Source organism: Ischnura elegans, chromosome 9 (assembly GCF_921293095.1).
Source record: "Ischnura elegans chromosome 9, ioIscEleg1.1, whole genome shotgun sequence".
Taxonomy (NCBI): Eukaryota; Metazoa; Arthropoda; class Insecta; order Odonata; family Coenagrionidae; genus Ischnura; species Ischnura elegans.
Window position 1 is genome coordinate 99,670,778 of NC_060254.1, and position 23,875 is coordinate 99,694,652.

General features: G+C 39.4%; 1 protein-coding gene across 1 annotated transcript in view; it reads left to right on the forward strand.

Moving 5' to 3' along the window:
* Positions 1–13,804: 13,804 nt before the first annotated feature.
* LOC124165295 (lachesin-like) overlaps positions 13,805–23,875 on the forward strand; it is a 1,070,179-nt gene continuing 1,060,108 nt past the window's right edge. The window contains exon 1 of the mRNA XM_046542639.1: positions 13,805–14,566. The gene's annotated coding sequence lies outside the window, so the exon portion shown is untranslated. The remainder of the gene's footprint in view (positions 14,567–23,875) is intronic.

Sequence of the window (23,875 nt, forward strand, 5' to 3'; positions counted from 1 at the left end):
GCGCCCGTAGGATATGGCTTACTTCGTTAGAAAAGACACTGCTCTTGAATTTATCTATAAGGTTTAGTCTATTTTTCAATCTACGGTCTGACAGAGATTCCCATCCGAGTTTATCTAAGAGGTCAGTCAGTCAGAGGTCACTAATAAGACAATCGTGACGACCTTTCACGTACCTGGCAGGTCTTCTATGCACGCGTTCTAACTCTGTTATTAAGCTATTTTCATGAGGGTCCCAAACATTGGTAGAGTATTCTAAATGGGGTCTTACGAGGGAAAAGTAGCTAATTTCTCTCACTTTTTCGTCGCACTTTCCAAATATTTTTTTAACGGAACCCATTTTACGATTCTCTTGACCGGTTATTTCCCGAATATGTTTATTCCACAATAGATCATTATTCAGTCTAACTCCTAGATAATTCACGGATCCAACTGCCTAACCGCCGTTTGCGAACGGATTTGGTCGACTCGACGGCTGCATAGTCTTCGGCTGATAATTTTCTCATATAATACTGTTAATAGAGTTCATTTCAAACATCTTTGCGGCTGACAAGCAGGTCAAGATTTTTGGGGGTGGGTGAGGTGCATATGAGTTCCGGAGAACTAACCAAAATGCAGTATGGTAATTCAGTCGTTTTCAGACCTCCGTGGTATACGGCGGTGGATACGTGAGTAAGTCAGCAGTGTTGCCAAGTAGTAGGATGGTTTTTGAGACTGCCTTTCGTTTCCATCCACTGACAAAGTCTTTTGAGTAAACATGGCAACGCCCTCCTCTCTCTCCACATCCCTAGAGCCTTAGGTCCAACCTCCTGCCGAGAAGCCACTCGAATCATTTAGAACTTGCACGACTGGTCCATTCCCAAATATATTTGAAATGGGTCATAGTAGTTTTAGGAGCTAGGAAAAGTGAGACACGATTTTTTCGGCCGCCGGAAGAGTACGACTGTTCTCGATAATTCGTTGTCGAGCGCAAACGTACTCGAAGGCAGGTTTCCGATTACTCCGCCTGGGATCTTCGCCTATTTCTCCGTTAAAAACGTGGAATGGGAAATAGCTCACTGGCAGCCGACCGATTGAGGCTGATTGTGCGTTCGGAAGCAATTTTGCCGAGCTCTAAATCATGTCCTTCGCGACATCTCTGATTTCGCCACTACCATCTTGGTTGCTTGTTGAGAAAATTTCTTTGATGATTATTTTGAAATGATGTAGTTTCTGGTGCAACTCTGTGGAAATTGCTCTTATTTAACGTAACGAAATAACTTAGTGATATTTACATGCTGTTTTATTCTAATCGACCTATGTTTGCGCGCATTATATAATTGAAGGAGGCCTTCACCTTAACGGCGGTATTGTGTATTAAAACCTATGTCGGTCGAAATAAAAGAGTATGATATTAAGGCCCGTATTCTTAGTCAACCCTACATATTCGTCCCTACATAACAAGAGGCCCTTACATGCGTTACTCAGTCGACCCTAAATAAGTGATGGGGGGGGGGGGGAATTCCGCCGTTAAGTTCTCAGAAATGACGTAGATGAAGGCACAGCGACAGTTTTCCACATTGGTTGCGTAATGAAACCTAACTATGAAACTAAGAAAAGACGCCCGATAATTTTCGGGCGCATTGTCAGGGCAACGGCTTAAGGTAAATTAACAATCGGTGTTTTTACATTAATTATCGTTACATATACCCATATATCAAACCAAAAGTAGAATCATATTGTCATTAAATTACTTAAAAGCGGTATGTACCAGATAGTGATAAGTACGGGGCAAATGTGATCATTGACGTCAGAACTTACGTTGCATCATCAAGGTTCATCATTCGCTTTTACCTTCCGTAGTTTAGTTTATTATGTGGCAAATAGCGGCATGAAAATATATTTTCTATTGTTATACGTAAACGTTATTGGTTTCTCAAAAGCGTACCAAGTGACAAGGGTGAAAAATATTAATATATATCCGCAGAAACAAGGTGATGTATACTACTATATGGTACTAATAATATTTCAGCCAATTTTATTATTTATTTCACTTGATGGGTATGATGTGGTAGCATTATTAACTTTCTGGTGTGTTTCTGTGCATTTTAAAATGGTTTGTGTGAGCTCGTCTCCCTTAATATCCTTTGTAACGTAGATTCTTTAACAGAAGTGATCAGCAGACGAAATTTGGCCGCCATGTTTTTGAAGGGTGTAGGGCTGGTTTCGGGTACCCTACATCAAGTAGGGCCCGTTTAGTTTCAAGAACGGCCATATGTAGGGCTTGATGTGGCGTATGTAGGGCGAGATCGGTTTATGTAGGGGCTGATGACGTATCCAGGGTCGGTTGGCCCTGCAGGGTCGACTAAGAATACGGGCCTAAGACTTGGTGATTTCATTATGATAAAATGAAATATTTATTCATGCTTATTGAGTTCATTGCTATCCACTTTAGCATAAAACTGCAAGTTTCTAGATGAAGTGGGAAGGGAAAAAGGATAGATTCGAATTACAGTTTGGGGAGAGAGGTTTGATAGAGCTAATTTTCTCGCATCGGAATATTTTTAGTTTTCCGTACATCCCGTAGCTATGGCACCCAGGTAAGACGCCAAGGTCTTCTAAAGGCCGTTTTACACGGTACACGGAATTTCGCAGGTTAGAGCTGCATTAATTTCTAAAATGGCGTGGAATTGCGCGAATGCATGTACGAAATTAGAACAGGGGCTATTTTGCCGTCTCGCATCCATGCATTCTTGCATGTGTTCTAGCAATTTACCGCTTTACACGACGCAATTTTGATTGCGCCTTCACACGTACGTCAGACTGCGCAATTCCGTGTACCGTGTAAAACGGCCTTAAAAGTGCCCATTGCCTTGATGGACATGCAAGCATGCATTCCAAATGTTCCGCGTGTCGGGTAGGGACTCCGATGTTTGGTTTATTTCGTCTCCCTCTTTGAATGTGACAAAGCAAAAAACTGCTTTCCATTCTTCTACGCGTGACTTCGCAATATAATCCCATCCGTGAATTTTCTACTCACGGCTTGACAGTGAGTGGAGGCTGGCCCTCAGAGTAAACATATGCCGGAGGGTTAAAGGTTATTGCGCACTAAAGGAAAGCCATAGTCATCATTGAAACTCCATATCTGGTATCACATTAGGAAATTCAAGGATAATAAACTTGTAAATGAATAAAGAAATTAAAAACTCTTTCACTTCTTGTATTAAATATTTACTGAGAGAAGTGTGTGCTCTGAGCATTTAGTTTAAATTATTCCTGAGTAACGTACAGTGATATACCTTTAATCATTTCTAATTATTAGTTATTACATGTAATTATTGAAATTTAAAATCTGGCGTTATTACGAAAGGTATTTTCAGTGAGATAACATTTGTAAAATCACATGTAAGCACTTATTGCCGGTGGACTCGATCAAGTGTATGTTGGTCATTCGTTATTTTGAATCTCATTAAGAAAATGAGAAAAGGAGATAATTACATCTCTAAGGCATAAAAAAATATGAAGGTGATAGAGTATTAAATTAATACGATATTATATGAAAAGCGCCGTCTATCAAGTTATTTTTTTAAATATATTTTTTCTTGTTATTTTCTAACCGAATGAAAAACTTTTTTCCAGCGTATCAAACGTTTGGTTTTTATTTCGAGTTTCACATCTCTAAGGTATGTAGAAGCATTGGTATGCTTGGAATGACCTGAAAATATCTTGATGATAATGGCTTAAGCTTCAAATGCATAGTGCATCTCGGAGGACATATTAAGACTACTCTACTTTCTTGACAAACTGGGCGTATTTCTTTGTCTCTGTGACGTCACACTCATATAAAACGTGAACTCTTTTAAGTTGTCATTTTGAAAATTTGAAAGTTTATACAGAAAACCATTGCAATTAAATTGTTTAAGTAAATTTCAATACGTTAGGGTAGTTAAATAGGTTATTTTTAGGGGAGCGTAGAGAAAATATAGCCTAATATACTAGAAAAATTTGAAGAAATATTTTTCTCGGGTGACGTGGAGAATATCTTTGGTGTACCATCACACTAGTTAGATGTAATTACGAGAAAAATGAAGCAAATAGTCTGCAAAGCAGAATTATATAAAATGTCATAGTTTCCTCGTGCTATTTAAGATGTGTCTCTAATGCTATCACTCGCCAGGACGACTCATTGCATGTTGTAATTTTTCGGTTGTTCTAACCTTGTATGGGGTAACGAAGGGATTTCTAACCGATGGAAGGTTTTTTATTGCATTTATGTGGACTTATTTTTGTTATTATGCGTAGTATTTTTTATGACTGTGGAGTGTGCTGGTGCAGATCCTCTTGCATGCTGCTGATTGGTCACCTTCTACCATGCACCCTAGCCGAGGCTCGAAGGCTATTCTGTAGAACAGTATCCTTTAGTAAAATGAAAACAAAATCACCATATGCTTCTCTATCAAGTGAATTGACTTGCCGAATAAGCAGTCGTCGGAAACGGCGACGGCATTCTGAGGTGATGTGGGTCTATCCCTGAGTAAGATAGGCCTTCTAAATAGTACGTTAAGCCTGTGAAGCTGACTGTGACTTGGCGATGGGAGGCCGCCAACTATAGGGTAGTTTCCTTCATAAAAGAAAACGAAAGGCATTGATTGGGATTCGTTACCCAGCATTAGTGTATTCATAATATACAAATCTACATCTACATATACGTAATACCCTGCGAGCCACCAGCATGCAGCATGAAATTGGACTCCCACATGCACACCATACGGTGCATGCACAGCACATGCACTCCCATATTAATTTTTTATTTAATCGCGAAAAATAGATATCCACATTTAAAAATCTAAAAGCGTAAAATACGTACTCCAGGAGTAATAATCTTTCGATTTAGACAAAAAAATAGGATACCACCCTATTATGCCTCACATCACCCGGGGGAGAGGGCAGCAGCTCTTCTTCATATGAGTGAAGGTGGAGATCATGATGGTTAGTACAGCCACAGTCATTTCACTGCAGGCGTGGTAACATTTACTTTTACAGCTCCAGCACTGCCATGCCACTGACTAGCGCGACTCTTAGCTTGCTTTTATTTTTTCATTGTTCTAACCTTGCTTGTATTCAGTGTACATATACATCTACATCTACATAATGCCCTGCGAGCCACCTCTAGGGTGTTTGGCAGGGAGTGATCAATCACCAGCATGCAGCATGCATTTGGACATGCACACCACACCGTCCAAAAAACGTCCCGTATACTAAAAAACTATACTACTATATGCTGTTAGAAATAATAATTGAATTAAGAAACATGCATTAATTATTACATTGGTTAGTAGGCTACACTACAAGTCATGCAATCTATTTACGAGTTCTATTGCTGCCATAATAATCTCTTGTTGATCGTGGAAAAAATGACATTCGGAATCTGTCTGTTCTACAATCTATCTCTCTTATTTTATTTATATGTTCTGATCTTCCGTAGTATGTTGGCGTCCGTATGATATGGTTAACTTCGTCAGAAAAGACACTGCTCTTGAATTTATCTAAATGATTTAGTCTATTTTTCAATCTACGGTCCGACAGAGATTCCCATCCGAGTTTATCTAAGAGGTCAGTTACACTAACAAGACTATCGTAACTGGAGGTAACTCATGCAGTTGTAGATTTACTTTTATCTCGATTAAGAATTTTTCATGTTTATTGAAATATTTGGCTAAAGTTTTTATATTTGAAAATGTGGAAAATGTTCATAAATATTAAAAAATTACGATCTACTCACCAATATTTTTACTTATTCTTCTACTGCCTGTTAAGTTGTCTGTCAAAGAAAGTGTTTGCTTGTTTTCTTTTCGGTTAAAATATTCTTATGTATAATGAAATATCATGGCATCCTCTAAGCAATACACGGAAAAATCCTATATTTACCCTAAAAAGAGGCCATAGGCCATTACATTACTAGGGAATCTAAATTTCATATTTTTCTAAATGTTTTATTAATCCATTTGTTTTATTTTGAATGGCTAATTATTATTATTCTTTATTCCACAAGATTTATTATTATTATTATTATTATTATTTATTATTATTATTATTATTAGATTATTAATTTTATTGTAATTTTTTGAACCTGATGCCATTGAAATATTTTGTTCTTCCCAAGCCCATCAGAGGAAAAGCGATAGGTATTGACAAATTTGTAGAAGCTAGTTTCCCATAACCCGTAGAAATTGATGAACAACTACAATTTTAATATTTTTCGTCTAATCAAATTTTCTACTACCCTCCCAAATTCTTTATAAACAATATTAATAAATAAACTGGGAAGGAATCAAATGTTATAAGTTAAATATGCAACCTTGATCATATTGGGTCAAATGGACCCACTCGGAGCATAATGGGGTGTAGGGATTGGCCGCGCATGCTAGTGTTAATGCGTCCACTTCCGCACCATTCCTTCCAGCACTCTGTTGCTATGCCAGCGATCGGGGCTGATATAAGTTTTAGGTTCGAAGAGGAAGAATGGGATGAAGGTGTAAGGAGAGAGGACTGTGAGGAGGGAGAGTAAGTAATTTGATGATAAGTAGCGGGAAAGTGGGACGAGTAAGACATAAAAGAGGCATATTGGGCATTCTATCGAGAGGGGAGGGGGGCATCATCCCTTCGGAGTGGAAATCGGTAAGAGGTAAAAGAGAAAAGGATGGAGAAGAAGCTCGAGTTGAGAAGGAAACGATGAAAAAATTTCGCGTGGAAGAGGAGGTGGTGGTGGTGTAATGCGAAGGGGAAGGTGAGGTTGGCCGTTGCGAGGGGTAGAATGAGGAATTCAGTAGGAGGAGGAGATAAGGGTGGAGAATGGGGATTAGTCGGAGACAAAAGGGAAAGGAAACAAAAGAGTGCGGGAGAAGGCTTGGATGTGAGGAGGGGGCGTTGGATCGAGAGAGCAAAGGAATGGAAGTTTCCGCGTGGGTGGGACGTTTGGCCCTCTCGTGGTTTACCTGGCGAATGAAACGGGCGTGGGCATTCGGATAAGCAAGCGGATCTAAGGAACGATGGACATGCCCTCCTCGATGTCTGCCAGAAATGCTGAAACTCCCGAAAGTGTTCACTTTAATTTTCACGAGAAAATAATATTACATTAAATTTTTGCGACCTCAACCTTGTAGACTTCCATTTTAAATTTCGAAAAATAACAAACTTTGCCTTCTACGACTTCGTCGACGATTAAAAGTTAAAGTTGTAGAAAGTAAATTTTGATATTTTTCCTAACATAATATTGCAATATGAAAATATAATTTTTTAATGAAAAAACTACGTTTTTTGAAGGAGAATAAAATAATGGCATACGGCACCTTAAATTATTAAATAATTCAATTGAAATTGAAGAGATAGTTACAAGTTTTGGAAGAACATTACAAATATCAAAAATGAAAATGGTGTCGGGCGTGTGGAATTATAAAATTAATACTTACTAGTCAATAAATCTCCTCCTTGTGTCTTAACGAGTGTAATATTTTGTTATAGTGAAAAAACTGGTACACGAGATATTCGATCTGGGATATCCCCATCAGGAGTCATTGTAAGAACTTGGTTGCGACGGGCGTTGATGTGTAAATTTCAGAGTTCATTACAGCTATAAAATTTGCAGCGTCTCCAATGGGTTTTAGTGGGCATTTTTGGAACTCAAATCTCTATATTTTATTATTTATTTCTGAATGTTACTCGAGGTACTGTTCCAATCATTACAAAAGTGTTAGGTAATTGAATTGTCATCCAGTTTTGACCAGCCCTGAACATTTCAGTTCTCTGTATAATCAGTAAGTGGTCGAAATGTGAGTTACTAAATCTTGCCCGGAAGGACAAACACACAAGATAGCGAGTATAATAAAACGAGGTGAATATGTATTGCTTCAGGTAATGGAAGTTGGTGGCTCGTCAAAAAAGAGCCTTAGAAAATTCTCTATGGTTACCAACTAGCATAATGGCATTAAATAAAATTTCAATAAAATTAAAAGTTAAAAAATGTTTTTGAGGCTTCGCGCTTGACTTAAATTTCTTGAGCAGTAGATAATAGTTATCCTTCGGAGCGGCATAGAGAAACAGCATATTAGAACCCCTCTGTATCTCCATATCCGACAGAAACGATTAAATAAGAGAGATATTTTGCTGGACGAACAAGTATTGAAAAGCAAGTAAGTACTTAAATACTGGGCGGAACTTCGTTTGAGCATTTCCTTCTTTTATTCGTAAACGATTATAGTCCGACCACCCCCTACACACGACTGAGGTGGCTTGCGGGGTAGTATGTAAATGTACATACATAGGTATCAAGGTGCATTTAAGTTGAGCGTTTGTGCGGGTGATAAATAGGAGTAGGAGTCTTATTTCTGGGAGGGTGTTTGTTGTAGTGGATTATAATTACGTTTGAAGTTAATTGTTATTATTATTAAGGGATATAGCTTTTTACCGACGATTGTATGGAATGTGGGTCAACCTAAATTCTTCTAATGCGTATTCCTTGAGAAAATTATTGAAATGTAATAAAATTGTAGAAATTGAGAATGTGTTATTAACAATATACTATATTTGTAAATAATTACAAACTGCATGAATAATTCTGTTGTCATTTTATAAATTATGATTGAATGACCTACTTTTTAAGTTAAGTTAACTTTTTGTTTTTCTATTAAAACCTAGTAGTTTCATTTGCATGGTTGAATTTTCCTATCTTTAACAGTCTCTTAGTTTCTGGCCTGACCCCATGTTGTCGTCCTAGCGCATGGCGTGGGTCCGGCTAACGAGTAAATTCCTAATTTGGGCTGGGATGAGTGCTGAATTACGCTTTGCGTGGAATCATCCCGTGCCATACACCCTGGTGGTGGCTAGCACGGTACCTAGCTTGGAGATGTTGATGAGATAAATGAATGTAAGAAATATCATTTCATCGCAGCCCACTCGTGGGCGTGCGTCCTCCAGACTTTCAGAATGTGGAAAGTGAATTTTGTTTGAGGGTGGAGATTGGAGATTTGGGCGGGAGAGGGCATGGCGTTCAGATTGAATGGAATAGCGTCTCGGCGTAAAAATGGAATTCCCAGGCCCATTGGACGGTGGGACTCGGTGCGGAGTATCGAGATGGTAACTGGCCTTCTTCGTTTATCCTCCGCCAGGCGGTCTGTCAAAGGCGACTACAATCTAACTTACTGTGGCGGATATTCTGTTTCCCTTTTTCTTTAATTATCCAAGTTGAGTCATGCCACATCTCATGATGCCTTTCGGTTTAAGATTTTCATTTATTTTTACCTCGTGGACGGGATTGAATTTGTGTCTTGTGTGTCTTCCTATGAACGTGGTGCAGAATATTACATCGACACGCCACAGTTAAAAGGAGTCGTGGCTGGCTGCCTGCGGAATGGGCCCACGTTTGATGAGTGGCACACGACCCCGTGTCATGCCGTGCCGTGTCTGTTCCAGCAGGGCTATTCTACTAAACGGGGCCATACGTATGGCCGGCCGTAAGTTTCTTATGGCCCGACCCGAAATTACGGCCTATACCGATTCCACTCTCGAGGGGCCATATCGTATGGCCCGGCCAAAAGTCTTAACGCCCTTTCTGCAGGCGAGTATGAGAATTATAATTAGTACTATAAGTTGGGTTCACTTTTTTTTAACACTAGCCATTTTTTGAGAAGGAAGTTTGTTCTAACGTGGATAAAAAATTAATTCTATGTTCCTTAACTGAAATGGACTCTTATTAAAGGATAGATTTGGATTTTCTTTAAACTCTGATCTGGCGGCAGACGCTGGAGATCTTTAAAACAAGTGAAGAACGCAAATCACGGACGAGAAGAAGCAGAAGAAATTTGTACACGATTCGTACCCTATAGCATTATAATATTCGTGAATTGTACATGCAATGGATAGAGTAAGAACATGATATCCTATTGTAGTTCTAACCCCCTTTCTCTCCTTCCAATGGTGTAACTATTGCCTCATGGCTGCAATAATTTGCACGTGCATTATTTTAACCCATGTAAGGTCATCCCACGCTCGAGGAAATAACGCCAATGTATATGCCAAGTAGTATTTCTTTATATTAACGTTGTTAATAATAATAATTTGCCCTATTTGCCCTCAAAAGCCGTAGAAATCCAGCCAATGCACGAAATCTAAAGATGAAATTGAAACTTTAAGTTTCATTAATTTTATTATCAGAGGCTTATGTTAAGGTAGCTGTATAAAATTAAAACATCAATATGAGACTATCATTCTTTCCTTGATTTGTGGACGACATTTGTCCTTTACGCATCGACTTACTGAAGATTGCCTTATACTGCCAAAAAAATGTGTTGCCCTATGTTTCTTAGATATCCTCCCTCATGAATCGTAATGCTATGAGAATCTTAAAATATAAAACATTTAATAGCGGATATTTCAAGCTACCTACAGCTTTTCGAAACAAGTAAGAAATCTGCTAGCAAATGTAGCACAGAAAGCAAATAAAAGCCCGTTCCTCCGTTCACTTTAACAGAGCATCCTTTAAAAAAGTATTTGTAACTTTTTAACTTCAAGCGAACTTTTAGTTCATACACTATATCTATTTACGAATTAAGTAACAACTTCTTTTGACGCGTGGAAATATTTAATGAAAATATCCATCATCGTATGCGAACGGATTACACGTATTCCGTATACTCCTTCTTTCCCAATGAAATCGGCGTATTTATTTTATATATCTAGCCAATGCCCGTTGAATCCGTGTATGTGCTCCCCCGCAATATTCATATATTTCTTAAAACAATCGCTATATAATCGACGACACTCCGTAAATTTCTTCTATAACTCCGTAGGCGAGCAATGTTATTTCGTATGGCCCGAGTTATGACCGCCTCCTAGGCAGGCCATAGTATTACGGCCTTTAGGCCATAGCTACCGCCCGACTTATGGCCTTTCGCCCAGAGTAGAATCGCTCGAAGCCGTACGTATGTCTCGAGGCCGTAGTTATGGTCGATTTCGACTTATGGCCCAGCCATACGATTAGTGGAATAACCCTGCAGGTGTTTTAACCTTCAAACCTTCGAAACACTTCGACCCTGAAGACGCCAGCTGCAACGCCGGCGAAACTGTTGTCATGAAGATGAAACAACGCGGAGGTCAACCCGAAAACCTTGCAGCGCAAATTAATTTCATAGTACAAAATCATTAAAATCCGATTAGGTCATGTAAAATTCTCGCTTGGCAGTTATAAGTGGACATCTGCGGCCATTCAACTTCATAGATATAATTTGGCAGATTTCTAAGTTGCCAGCGAGAGCCGTCATTTTCTATTAACTCCCCGATTCCACCCGTTACCCCCATTTTCAGGTAATGGACTCTTCCAGTCCTCTTCTTCGGATCGCCGTAATCCTTCAATAGGATTGTGGTAGTACTTACGAAATGACCGCACATGGTCTGGTGAGACAATAGGTTCGGCTAGATGATGGTATCATTTCCGTATAATATGTTTAGTATTTATTATGATGTTAGTCCACAATAAAGTGGAGTTGTATCTATTGACGCACCGTTTACGATAGTATGATGCAATCAATCAGGCACGAAGGTGCTTAAAATGATTGGAGGTGAGTTTCATGAGTATCGATGTTTATTAGGGCATTGTGGAAAGAATATTTAGGTACGATAGGAAGCGGGGTATATCTCGGTTCATTTTCTGACTTTGAGCTCTATGGCCCTTCATCGCGATGCGATGTCGATGTTACGGTGGCATTTACTTTTGCAAGTTTATGTTTTTTTTTTATTTCTTACAGTTGCATAAATGTAGCTACAATCAAAGCTCTGGGCGAAGATTGGCTGAGTCATCGAGGTGTACACGACGTTTGAATTGATGGAGAATCTGGAGACTTCGCATTTCGCTCTGGTGGGATGGTGGCTGTCCGGTGAGTACTCCAAAGCTCCATGTACACCCTGATCATTTTTGATGCATTGCGAGAATTAAGAAACTAAATACTTGCATTGTTGATTTTCCAATCATTTTTAGCTAAAAGAGTCTCGCGGGTGACTCCCGTAAAGTTATCACCGTGGCTAGTCCCGGTATACTTAGACTAAAAGAGCCTTTACGTAATCTTGTAATCAGCGGCGCAGCTAGGAATTAAGGCAAGGGGGGATTTCAGGTGCAACTTATACAGGGGGGTCTGAGAATGTGGAATATCCGCCAGGGTTAGCGGAAGATGCGGGGGCCTTCCCCAGAATTTTTTTTAAGGTAAATGGCTCAAAATGGTGAGTTTTACGGCTTTCTGAGGGATATTTTATTTATACTTACACTAATCTGTAAGTAATATTAATGCATGAGGTAAAATGAATTGATCTTAAAAATTTCTCCGAGTAAAGGTTGCCACTGCTTGTAATAATTTATATATTTTATTTTTTTTTAAAACGATTACTTCCGCAAATACTTATATTCTGCAATTATCGATTTAGTTTCCCAGTCATGAATTAATCAATACAAATACGAGAATTTAACTCGAATTATCTCAAGTAGGATTAAACGGGTCCCGGTTACTGAGGATTACTTGTCATATATATTTCATCCAGAAAGGGAAAATTATTGTTCATTTATTCGCCTCATCGTATATACCAAATTTATGTAAAAAAGCATACGATTGAATTGTAGAATTTTTAGTTGTTAATTAAGAGTACGCATCACTCACTCTTAACCGGTAGTATTTGCCACTTACTTTTTTATTTTGTGCGTTACTTATTGCTTGTTTCAAACTTAGACAACTCTCCTGAAAATTTTCACGGCGATTTCAATTACGCACCAGTCTACGTAACGTAAATGTCTGAGCCTCGCCCTTGCGCAGGGTAATATATAGTTGGATAAATAGGTTTGTGAATAGTTATCGCATGCGCTTACAATCTCACCTCTTTAATTTTAAGTACTGAAACTGCGAAATATATAAAATACGAACCGATCATAATATTGTACTTTTTTGAGTACCCTTATTTTATCATACGGGAGTAAGGTTAGAGAGCTTTGCCATTGTAGCTTTAAAGTTAGACATGGTTGCATTAGGCACTCCTAATTCTGCACATATCGGAACACCTACTGCACCAGCCTTAAATTCCGTCTTTCTCTCTTCTGGAGATCGCTTTTTTTAGAGATGTCCTATTTTGTTCAACACCATTTCGCCTTCCTCTCTCAACGTCCTTCGGAACATTCGTAAGGCAGCTTAAAAAAGAAGTCTTCAACTGAATCTTAGTTTTTTATTCTTTCAATTGTTCTTGATAGTTTGTATGCGGTAAAGCTGCAGATTATAAGTTGGATATTCAGTGAAATGGCCAAATCAGCTGTTTTCTGAATTATTTACTAAATGAGTAAACATTGCAACATTCCTGGGGTATTAGTTGTCGCATGCTTGCTTTGGGGTACGGAGAGGGGTGAGTTTGAGCATGCTCAGATAACATCAACCTCTCAAGTTCGAGCACTGCTACCACGATACACGCCAGTCAAAATACTACCGCACTTCTTTCGAGTACCTACCCCTCCACTGCCCAGTGGGAGTGCATCGTTGTGTTTGGGAGGGTGGTGTGTGGAGAGGGGTATAGTTTTCGCATACTCCGAGAATCTCACCCCCCTCAAGTCCCTCCCCTCCTGCCGCGAAACATATTCCACCCCCACCCCCCCTACCGACCCCCTCCCTCTCTGTCCTTCCGAGTTCTCCCCCAATCACACGCCGCGCTTTTCCCTCGCCCCTCCACTACACCTCCCCTCGCCCCCTCTCACTGCCGCCGCTGTACGTCCCGCGGCTTACGACAATGCTCCAGTCCCGGCGAAGAAGCCAACCCGCGTGAACGTGTCTGCGAATGTCGGTCCCACGGCCGACGCACCTTCTGCCGTGTCAATATCGGCCTCTCAAACCTCCGAATTGTGCTAACAATATACCTGCTTCCCTCAATAAGGAGGCTATTGGTAAACATTTTCCTGTTCCTGCATTCGACTCTGCTGTACCCCTGTGTTTCGTCTGAGGTCCCCCCCCGAACTTTAAAAACCTGTGAATTCATCCGTGTCTTTTCCCATTCTCATTGAGACTCAGGCACGATCTCAATTTGACCCTTCCAGCGACTCCAAAGCGCCTGAGTTGGGAAGGAAAAGACGAAACCTCCGGTGACCAAACCAGCAAAACTTTAGGAAACTTCTTCCCCTCCACCTTTTTAAACGAAAGAGATAAAGTGGGATGAACACTTGAGCAGTGACCCGGGGAGAGAAGTCCTGGTTTCCGGCATTTCTTTTGAGGATCGTCGGTGAAACCGGTGTTTTTTTCCTGTTTCGGTTTTTACCAAGCTCGCTAAGGTTTCTGCGTAGGCTCTTTATTCTGTTTTCATAGAGAAACAAGGGCTGTTGTGTCCGCTCAGAGAGGAAGAATACAAAGCCTGCTAATTAGTTGGAATTTTAGTTTCGCTGTCGTTATTCGGTGAACTTTGGAACGTCCCTTGGAGGATTGCTAACCGACGAAGAGTAAGGAGTGCGTCCTCGTAAGTGAGTCCCGTGTTGGATTGAAACAAGGACTGCCGCAGCTGGGATTTAACCACGCCCAACGCGGTAAGTTCAGTTTTATTATCCTGCTCCTGTCTTATTACAATAGATACGAATCATTAGGGCCACCCGACACAAGAGGGAACCGCTTATTTTAGATTTATCTCCCCAGAAGCGAACCCTGCAGAGGTAGGAATTTAAGTGTTTATTTAGATTAATTGGATGAGTAGAATTAAATAACATTTTATTACTTTATTTTAAGAATTAGGTGATATGAGATATCGAGGTTGTTTCTCCTTTTATTTTTTACTCGTTCATTCACGCATTTATATGGTAGAAATTGCGCGAATCTTAAAAGAAGATATCTTACCTTTGTGACACTAGAAACTGAGGTATCTAAGTTTTGCGGTTTTTTTAATATGATAAATAGTGACTTTAGGAGTGTTTTCAGATTTTAACTAACGTATCCTTTTTATTCATTAGTTGACACTGGCAATTATTACAAATACTTATCATGTGTTTAACATTTTCGGTAATTTTTAAAGTGTGATTATTTGGTGATAATAGCATTTCAACCAGCGTCTTCAAGTTGAGTGTCTTCGCAAGATAAGCTCCTCGCGGAGAGGCGCCGATGCCGCGGTGACATCTCCAATTCAACGCCGCGGATAACAGCGGTACAACTAGAAGCATACTGTTTTTCCTCAACATCCATGTTACTAATACCGAACTCACATATCCTTTTTTTAGTCTCCATTACTGCTGCTTTACTCGTAGACACACGTTCAAATTATGGGGAGACAGAGGGAAATATGTATTATTTTTATCAACCCAGCAGAATTCAGAGACAGTAGAGGTATTATTAATTGTGGCCATGCATTGTTGAATGTTAACGTTCATTTTTACAAAATGCATCTGATAAATGAGAGATGCCGTTTAGTTGAGGCTAAGTGTACCAGTCGCGATGAGTCACAATTACCCGGATTGTACAGTATTGCGATCTGAGGGTATAAACCCATTAGTGCATAAAATTTTTTTTGTCGAATATTCATTAAAAAAGTCACTATTCTGGTTAACAAGATCCATTTAAATTTATGTTTGCCATTTTAAAATTTTTATCATCATAGTTTAAATAATACAGCCCGTCCGATATATCGGACGTTATACACAGGGAGCAGCAGCGTTACTGTAGTGCATTCTAACGGAAATTTTGCTAAAGTTATTTAAAAAATAAGTACAATAATCATGACAGTGATTTGCTATTAAAAGACAATAAATAAACAGCATTTCACTCAGAGACATAATTTATTTTTACAATTTTACATGATATTCGCAGAAACATTTTGGATGAAATTTGATTTATTTATGTATGATTGATTGAAGTCTCAAGCTGTACGACTACTTGTACGAATTAGAGTTCATTAGCTAACATACTCAGAGAATAATGATACGATTAGAATTTATACACGAGTCGTTCCCGAGTCGCTGCTTGCCGTCGGGTTTTTTGCCATTGCGAAACAATCCGGAAGGATAATTTTCCCAGATTATGCATGCAAATGGATTCGAATCATTTTTCTCCTAGAGGAACCTAGAAGATGGTAGTTAGCACGGACAGCCTTAATAGCGATCCGTATTCGCTTTGCACTGCCCCTTAGATGTCTATTCTAGTGTCGTTCAAGAGGAATAGGATGAGGCAACTCTTTCGCGGATGTTACATGGTGGACGTATTTTAAGGCGTTCAAGGCTTCGTATAGCGTTTGGTAATAGACTTTTTGTTATGAAATGACTCTGTATGTGTCATTTTTCTTGTTACCTTTATATTACCTAGTTTTGGAATGATAGTCGGTTAAATTTCTTAACAGTTCGTGGTACACTGATGAAAAATTATTTCTATAACTTCGCATCAGGTCATTTTTACTTTGGAGTTCGATTACTTGAGCGATGAAGTTTCACTTTTATTAGGCTTTGCACCAGTTTTGTGGAATTTGAAAATTATATCCGCGATGAAATAACAAGGAATCCTTCAACATGTAAAAACTCTTCTCGGGATACCGCGCGGGTAAGATTATATGAGAGCGCCGACGTTTCGGGAACCGACTCGCTTCCCATTCTCACGTCTACTGAATGGATGTTTGAAGTGACCGTTGAAGCTCAGCATTAGAAGCTCAGCTCTAATGCTCAGCTTCAACGGTCACTTCAAATTTTCTGTCAGTAGCCATGAGAATGGGTAATGGATTATATGAGAATGGCTCTCATATAATCTTACCCGCGCGGTATCCCGAGAAGAGTTTTTACAAGGAATTCTTCTTTTAATGATTGGGCAAGATTTGAAAAAAAAAGCATCTTGGAGCGACTTATTGTTTGTTGGATAAACTTGATTTAGGATTCACTTCAGGATACAATATTTGGTTATTTTTCCCTGTGCATTATTATTTTAGTCGTTGATTTTATTTGCTCTTACTTATTTTTAGAAGTTACGTTCTTATCTAGGGTAACATTCCAAAATAGACCGACATAGATCGATTTTAAAGTTTATTTTGTAAAAATATCATTATTGACCAAAACATAGTAAATATATCGTACTTCTGTCCAAACCACGCAATAGTCCTAAATACTCGGGCATATAAAAAATACGAAATTTTATTTATAATAGGTGGATGATAAAATGTCGAGAATATTTAAGAAAATCATGAGGCTCTGAAGTAACTAAAATTACAGAATACTTACCATCTTTAACCTTACAATCGAAAGTTTTTTTTCCCCTTCAAAACTTTCGCCCATCTTTCGGGAGCAAGCAACGCCCGAAAAAGTTTCCGTTCTCCCCTCTCGCCGAAGTCCCGAAGATGCGTGCGTTTGGGTCGCAAGTATATTTTTTCTGCCACGGTAATGGGGACGAGAGTAGTATAAACTTGGGGCTTCCCCCAGTCGCCGGTCGGTTGGCCGTGTGAGAAAATGAACGGCTATCAATTCACAGGGAAGTCCATTCCGGCCCATGAACGGTTCCCGGCCGGTGGGCGTGGGCCTTCTTCTAACCAGTCGGCAGTCATTTTTGCGGTCCAGGGTGCGACGGCGTGACGTTACTCCTTAATACAACCACGCTTCACGCTCCCTGAACTACACCGAAGAATGTGGATGAGAGGAACTCAAGTTCAGAATGTTGGTGCTTAAGGAAAGAGACGCTCTTGTCTTGGTGGTTATTCGAGAGAAAAGAAATTAACCTTTCTTCTGCATCTACGAGGTACCGTGAAAGCCGCCTCCACTTTCGCTGCTTGGTGATGTCTTCCTTTTTTGGAGTCTATAACAGTCTACCGTGAACTTTGTGGAAACAATAATGTTAATGGTAATATCAACGGATCTTATTTTTCACTGAAAGAAATGTACATTAAAATTAAGTTATTGACCTCGGAAAAACAAACTTACTTCGTTAACACGTCTAATAGTAATAGCTACTGTGTGAGACAGCACAAGAGTGTGTGGCACGGGGTGATTCCACACAATGCAATCAATACTCATCAGAGCCTTTATCAGAAACTTTCTCGTTCACCGAATACATGCCAATCACTCAAGACAATGACACCCGATTGGACCAGAAACTAGGAGAGTGCTAAGGACACGAACATGCTATCATACATGCATAACTACTAGTTGGTAATAGAAAATCGAAAATTTAGCGTAGTTAGTGATTCATGCACGAATTATAACATACCAAAAATTCATGCATATAGTTAGTATTCACGAATGTGACAAGTTATTAATGCGGAGCCTATTTTACGTTGCCCGAGTCAAGCTATACTAGAACTAAATAATATCGAGCATTATGGTCCCTTATTGTACGTTGGAAAACGACATCTTAAATGCATCGGTTCTGAAGTCTATCCGCCTAAATCCATGTGATATTATCCGTGAATCCTAGCGTAGTGTCATCGTTGATGTTTAGACTATATTTTCCTTGTAATCTACTTCTACACCTACGTATTACGATGAAAGTCGCAATTTGTGCGTGACTGGTGGTGTTACTCAATCATCCATTTATTTACATGTGAAGGCAAAAAGGTTTTGGGGCACGTAAGTGGGTTAGTGATATTAACTACGGCCTAAAAAACCTTAAAGTTGTGATGATTTATCGGGTTCTGCACCGGGTCAGGTCCTTCATAGGAAGGAGATAAAGTATGGAGGATCCGGTGCAGAGCCCGAGAAATCTTTTCAGTTATTGTTCGCAGGGAAAGAACCAAACATTACGTACCTTAAAGTGTTTTCTTTTGTGGAATGATTATGTTTATACAGCAAAACTTTTATAAAATTTATCGTATGCCATATGTGGAAATGCCCCTTTCGTTTTATCGCCGTAATATATACCCTCAACATGATTGAAGAACAATAGCTTTGGACGCGTGAAATATTTCTTGCATGTATCCCCGACGATATGCTCGAAAATTACATCAACTCCAACCTATTTGAGTCCATTTTATGTCTTTGCATTAGCCTTATCCGTATCAAACACATGTAGACATATGTCCCTCGCAAGAAATGACCTGCCGAAAATTTCTTCAGGTTAAGTTGTAGTCCCCACTCTTGGCTCTATCCACAAAATGTCATTGGTATTTACGCTAGTGTTCAGTATGATGGCGAGGCATTAGGTTCAAAAGTAGTCAAATCAATCATTGCTGATATAATTTGTATCTGCTCATTCGGATAAAATTATATTTTGACGGAAAAATTAATTTTTTTATAAATGACGTTTTCATTTCGAAATTTCTAAACTTCTCTTTAGGTATTGCGAAAAGGTGAATTTAAGAAATAGAGCATAATTTTGAAATAGGATTGAGAACAGAACAGGCGAAGGAGAAGATTAGCGACTTGTCAGTGAAGCAAACCAATCCTAATAGAATACTGGATAATATCGGAGGGTTTTACGTGTAAATTTTTGACGAAAAAAATGAAGAAGTGGCCGAAAGCAACCTTAGTTTGCGTCCTTGTCATGGCCAAACCTTTGCTAATTGGGGCAAGAATTTTAAACGCTGGGGAAATTCGTAACCATTTCGTGAGATATCGAGGATATTTTTTGCGGAAAATTGAAATCATTTTTTCAGTGCAGCGGTAAGAGGATGTGCTGTTGTTGAGGATTATTTCCGTCAATTTTGGCTGGCTTGCTTTAGTTTGGTGATCGTTTCGCCTTTGTCTTCAACTGTGCCTATTCTCCCAATTTTATCAGGTCATCCAAAAGGACGCCCCCATTTTGCCCTAGAAAACGGTGGACTTAATATTTCTCCTCTAGTAATAAGGTATCCTCGCTCGGGACTTTTGATGCTTTAGTGAATCTACTGCCGGCACTTACGTTTAGTGGCCACGTTATTATAATCGCTTAGAAGTGAACAGAAATCGCTGGGTAAATTGAAATTCCTTTCCGAGAATCTAATTGTGAAATTTATATTAGTCAATTTTAGAGAATGTATTTTGTATATTTCCGATTCACCCTTAGTTCTATATTGCATGTAGTATTTTCTTTAGTGACAAATGAATGGATTGCGAGTTGGAATGGTGGAATGATTGATTCAAAAATGAACTTCGTTAAATTCCACACAGTACTTATTTAAAATCTTGACTGGTTTCGTCCTTTTCAGGTCATCATCAAGAGGAATGGGAGCCTTCTTTGACCTCTTGTTAATGACCTTCAAATGTCGTAACTGGTACAGTTATTTAGTAAATACTGTTTGGAATACCACAAAGTTTATTTTTGGATCTTTCTTTCACGAGTTACTATTTCCTTCAAATTCGAAAGGGAAAAATTCAATAAATGGGAGCATACATCTTAGGTAGGGCAAAGAGTGGGAGATGTATGCATGCGGAAACGATTAGAGAAACAATATTGGAAGAGACTAAAATAGCAGAGGCAGGATTGTAGTAATACCACACTTTTCATGTGCGCTGGAAACCATCAATTCACTAACTTAGATTAATAATGTGACTGTCATTCGGCGTGAGGCCAGTTAATCTATCATAGGATTTACACTTATAGTTTTTAAATCCCACGCGGTCGAATTGTATTAATTTATGGGGTCTTTATAGGTAATGCGAGGGGTAGCAAAGTAGTCTAGTGGGTAGAGTGCTTGGCTGCTAATGACTTTGAATGTGAAATTCACACTCTTGTGGAATAATTCGGATCGAGCTCTATCCTAACCTATGCAAATCAACCTTCGAGTTGAATCCCTGAGTGAGCGAGTAATTACAATGTGGATTATTATCAGGTAATATGCCATATTCGATATCAGGTGGCGTGCATACACATCAGGCATTCGAAGATTTTCTGAGTTTCTCTTCGATGAGGTTCTTCGCAGTAGTCCAGTTTCACGGTTACCTAGTGGTAAATTTATATTATAGATTGTAGCAGGTATTAAATTGAATACAGGATTACTTTTTGCATTTACGACATAATACTTTTACGTCATAATGCAGCCACCTGCTTTCGTTCACTTGAATCTCCAAAATTATTTTTTTTACATTATATTTTACGAAATTTTTAACTTAATTTAGGGATAGAAAGTCAGTGTAGTCAAATTGGTTTGATACTCAGTTCCCCTTTGGTTGTATTGGTTCTTTTTAGCAACACTTTCGCTCGTATTGGCAAATCTACAGCTAACTTTTTTAATACAGTAGCGAGAAAAACGACCGTCAAAAATCCCCGCCCACAACAGCGGCCCCTCGACCCCTGCTCACTCTGAAAAGGATAGTGAAACCATGGAACGACTTGCCTGTCCCTCTCGAAGATAGATCACCCATGAAGACTCCTTCCTCCCAGATATATCTATTATTATGAAAGCATTCTTCCGGTTAAATTTCTGTTTGATTTAATTATTTTACCTTGTATATACGCCGCGTTCTAGATCCGGTTTCTGCTGTTGGTTTGAAGGAGAGGGTGAATGGAGTAAGGGAAACTAAATATTCCTGTGATGCAGAAGTGGCAACACAAACTTAGTCCCTAAAGTTTTGCAAGTGATCGTTCTACAGACGACATGTAGATAAACGCTGTGTTTGTTCAGCGAGCACAGTTAACAAATGCGAAGTCGTATAGTATATTTTTTGACAAAGATGACTACATTTTCAGGTTTGAAAATCCCTTACCACTTATTCCGAAAGCGACACAATGAAGAAATCACGGTAGTGAAGCCACTGGCAACATTTGACGGTTAGGAATCCTACGGACGCACAAACGAGCCTTTGAGAAAAGATGAGGGAGGATACAGGCGACCTTACTTTGAGAATTGAAGGCGCGCCGTCGAGTCGCGACCAAAAACGCCCGTATGATGGTGCTTTCTTGTCGAGGAATCAAGATACCCCCCGGAGTTTAAGTGTACGAGGGCCCGTATGAACGAGCTTTCAGCACGGTGTTGGGAGAGACGCATGCTACGGTGATTTGTGTGGTCGACTTTGATCAATCCATCCGTCTCGCAGTAACGTTGCTCGGAGTTAGCTGTCAGATTTACCCTCACCCATGCCGAAGGTAATGGTAGTGCACTGCCCACTTAAATTCAAGAGAGCCACGGGAGTGTCGAATTCGTTTTCTTTTCCAGTTCCTTGTATCGGTAAGAATTTCACTCGTTATTGCCGAATCCTTCATATAGGTAATCTGACCCCAATTTGACTGATTTTAAGAGATTGCTCGAGTACTACAACTCGTTCACCGGAGCGAGGATTAAGAAGTCTCACCACTTCCCTTATTTTCTCTAGAGGTCGCGTTTTTTCATTTCGCGATGAATTACTCGTTAAAAACTCCCACTATTATATTGAAATTTGCAGAGAATGTAGTGAATAAACTATTTTCAGCAATTATGTCATGATAATCTTAAGCCTGAATGACAAGATCATTTTTTAAGTCCCTTTCGAGTGGTAGCTCTAGCGATCACTCCCATGACTGCGGAAGAACGACAGTTTCACGCAATCATTTTCCCCAATGGCTCAAGGGATGGTAATGCCATCACTTTTTCCATCTCTAGGTACGTCGTTGACACCATCGCTGATAGCGTCATTAATCCAATCCGAAAGTACGGCCGGTAAAAGAATTTGTAACGCTACTCTTGGTTTTTAATTAATTACAGTTGTGCACACTGAAAGTGACTTAATATGCGATGGAAAAATGACTGTGGGAATGACCACGTTAATTAGAAAATGATGGGTTTAGCGAACACTTTATTGGTCCCTTAAAACCAGGGATGGCAAAAGAAACTGAACGAGAGTCAAGACCAGTAAAAGTTTAATAGTTTTCGTTCCCGGGAACGAAATTTAGAAATTAAACGAAATGGATTTAATCCCGGGAAGCTAAACTTAGGGTCGTAAAGAAATCAGTGTTAAAACTACTTCGGGTCGAAAGTAAACTAAAACACTGTGACGAAAGGAAACTCACAATCAGATAATTTTTCGCACCGAAGGAACCACGTGCTTCATGTTCGAATCGTTTAGTCTGGACCCGCACACCGAGCACGATGCATGGTTGAATAAAGTAGGTTCGGCCTACCGCCATTAGATGCATTGGGCACTCATATTTTTACCACTAACAGGAGAACAGTGAACGCAAACTGGCCATTAGATTTTTAAGCATACGTTTTTAACCTCTCTACACGTATTTCAAACGTAATGGGTCGAAACTATTCTCTCTTACCCCCTTTCTCTTTTGGAATCGAAACATAGCAATGAAGAGCGGAGTTTCGATTAATTTAGTTTCGTTCCCGGGAGTTAAGTTTCGTCCCTGGTCGAAACTAAACTTCTTGGTGATTTCAATTTCGTGCAGGAACGAAACTAAATACTTGGTCTCGTATTTTCGTTTCCCTCTCGGTCGAAACGAAACATTTTTGTTCGTTTCATTTGCTATCCTTGCTGGAAACTTACTGCAGGAGGTGCTCTTCCAAGTCGGGGAATCAAGATCCTCCCTGCTAAGTGTGCGAAGACCCGAGCATTGGGACAAGTGGGACAATTTAAATTGGCATGGAGAATTTTCCAGTTATCCTTCTTCGCTTTCCCACTACCAGCTCCGCTGAAGAAAGTAAAACGCTCCTATCATAACAAACGTGAATCCCCGACTATATCGTGTAGTCCAAGGGACGGAAAAAACGATGTTATGGTTTAGGCTACAGCACAATTTCCTGTTTTTTTTAAGCGCAAGTAAACCTACTTAAGTATAAGATTTTTTATTGTTCTCTTTTAAAAATAAATAATTAAAATAGATAATTATAATTAGTTAATATTTTTACAATTTTTATGCATTTTAAAAAACCTATTGCATATTGATAGCTTCGGTTATTAACAGTTTTTAAAAATTAAGTGAGAAATATGGAGCCTCAGTTGTCTATGCATTGGTTAAGCTGATTTCTCCCGTTTTTCATGACC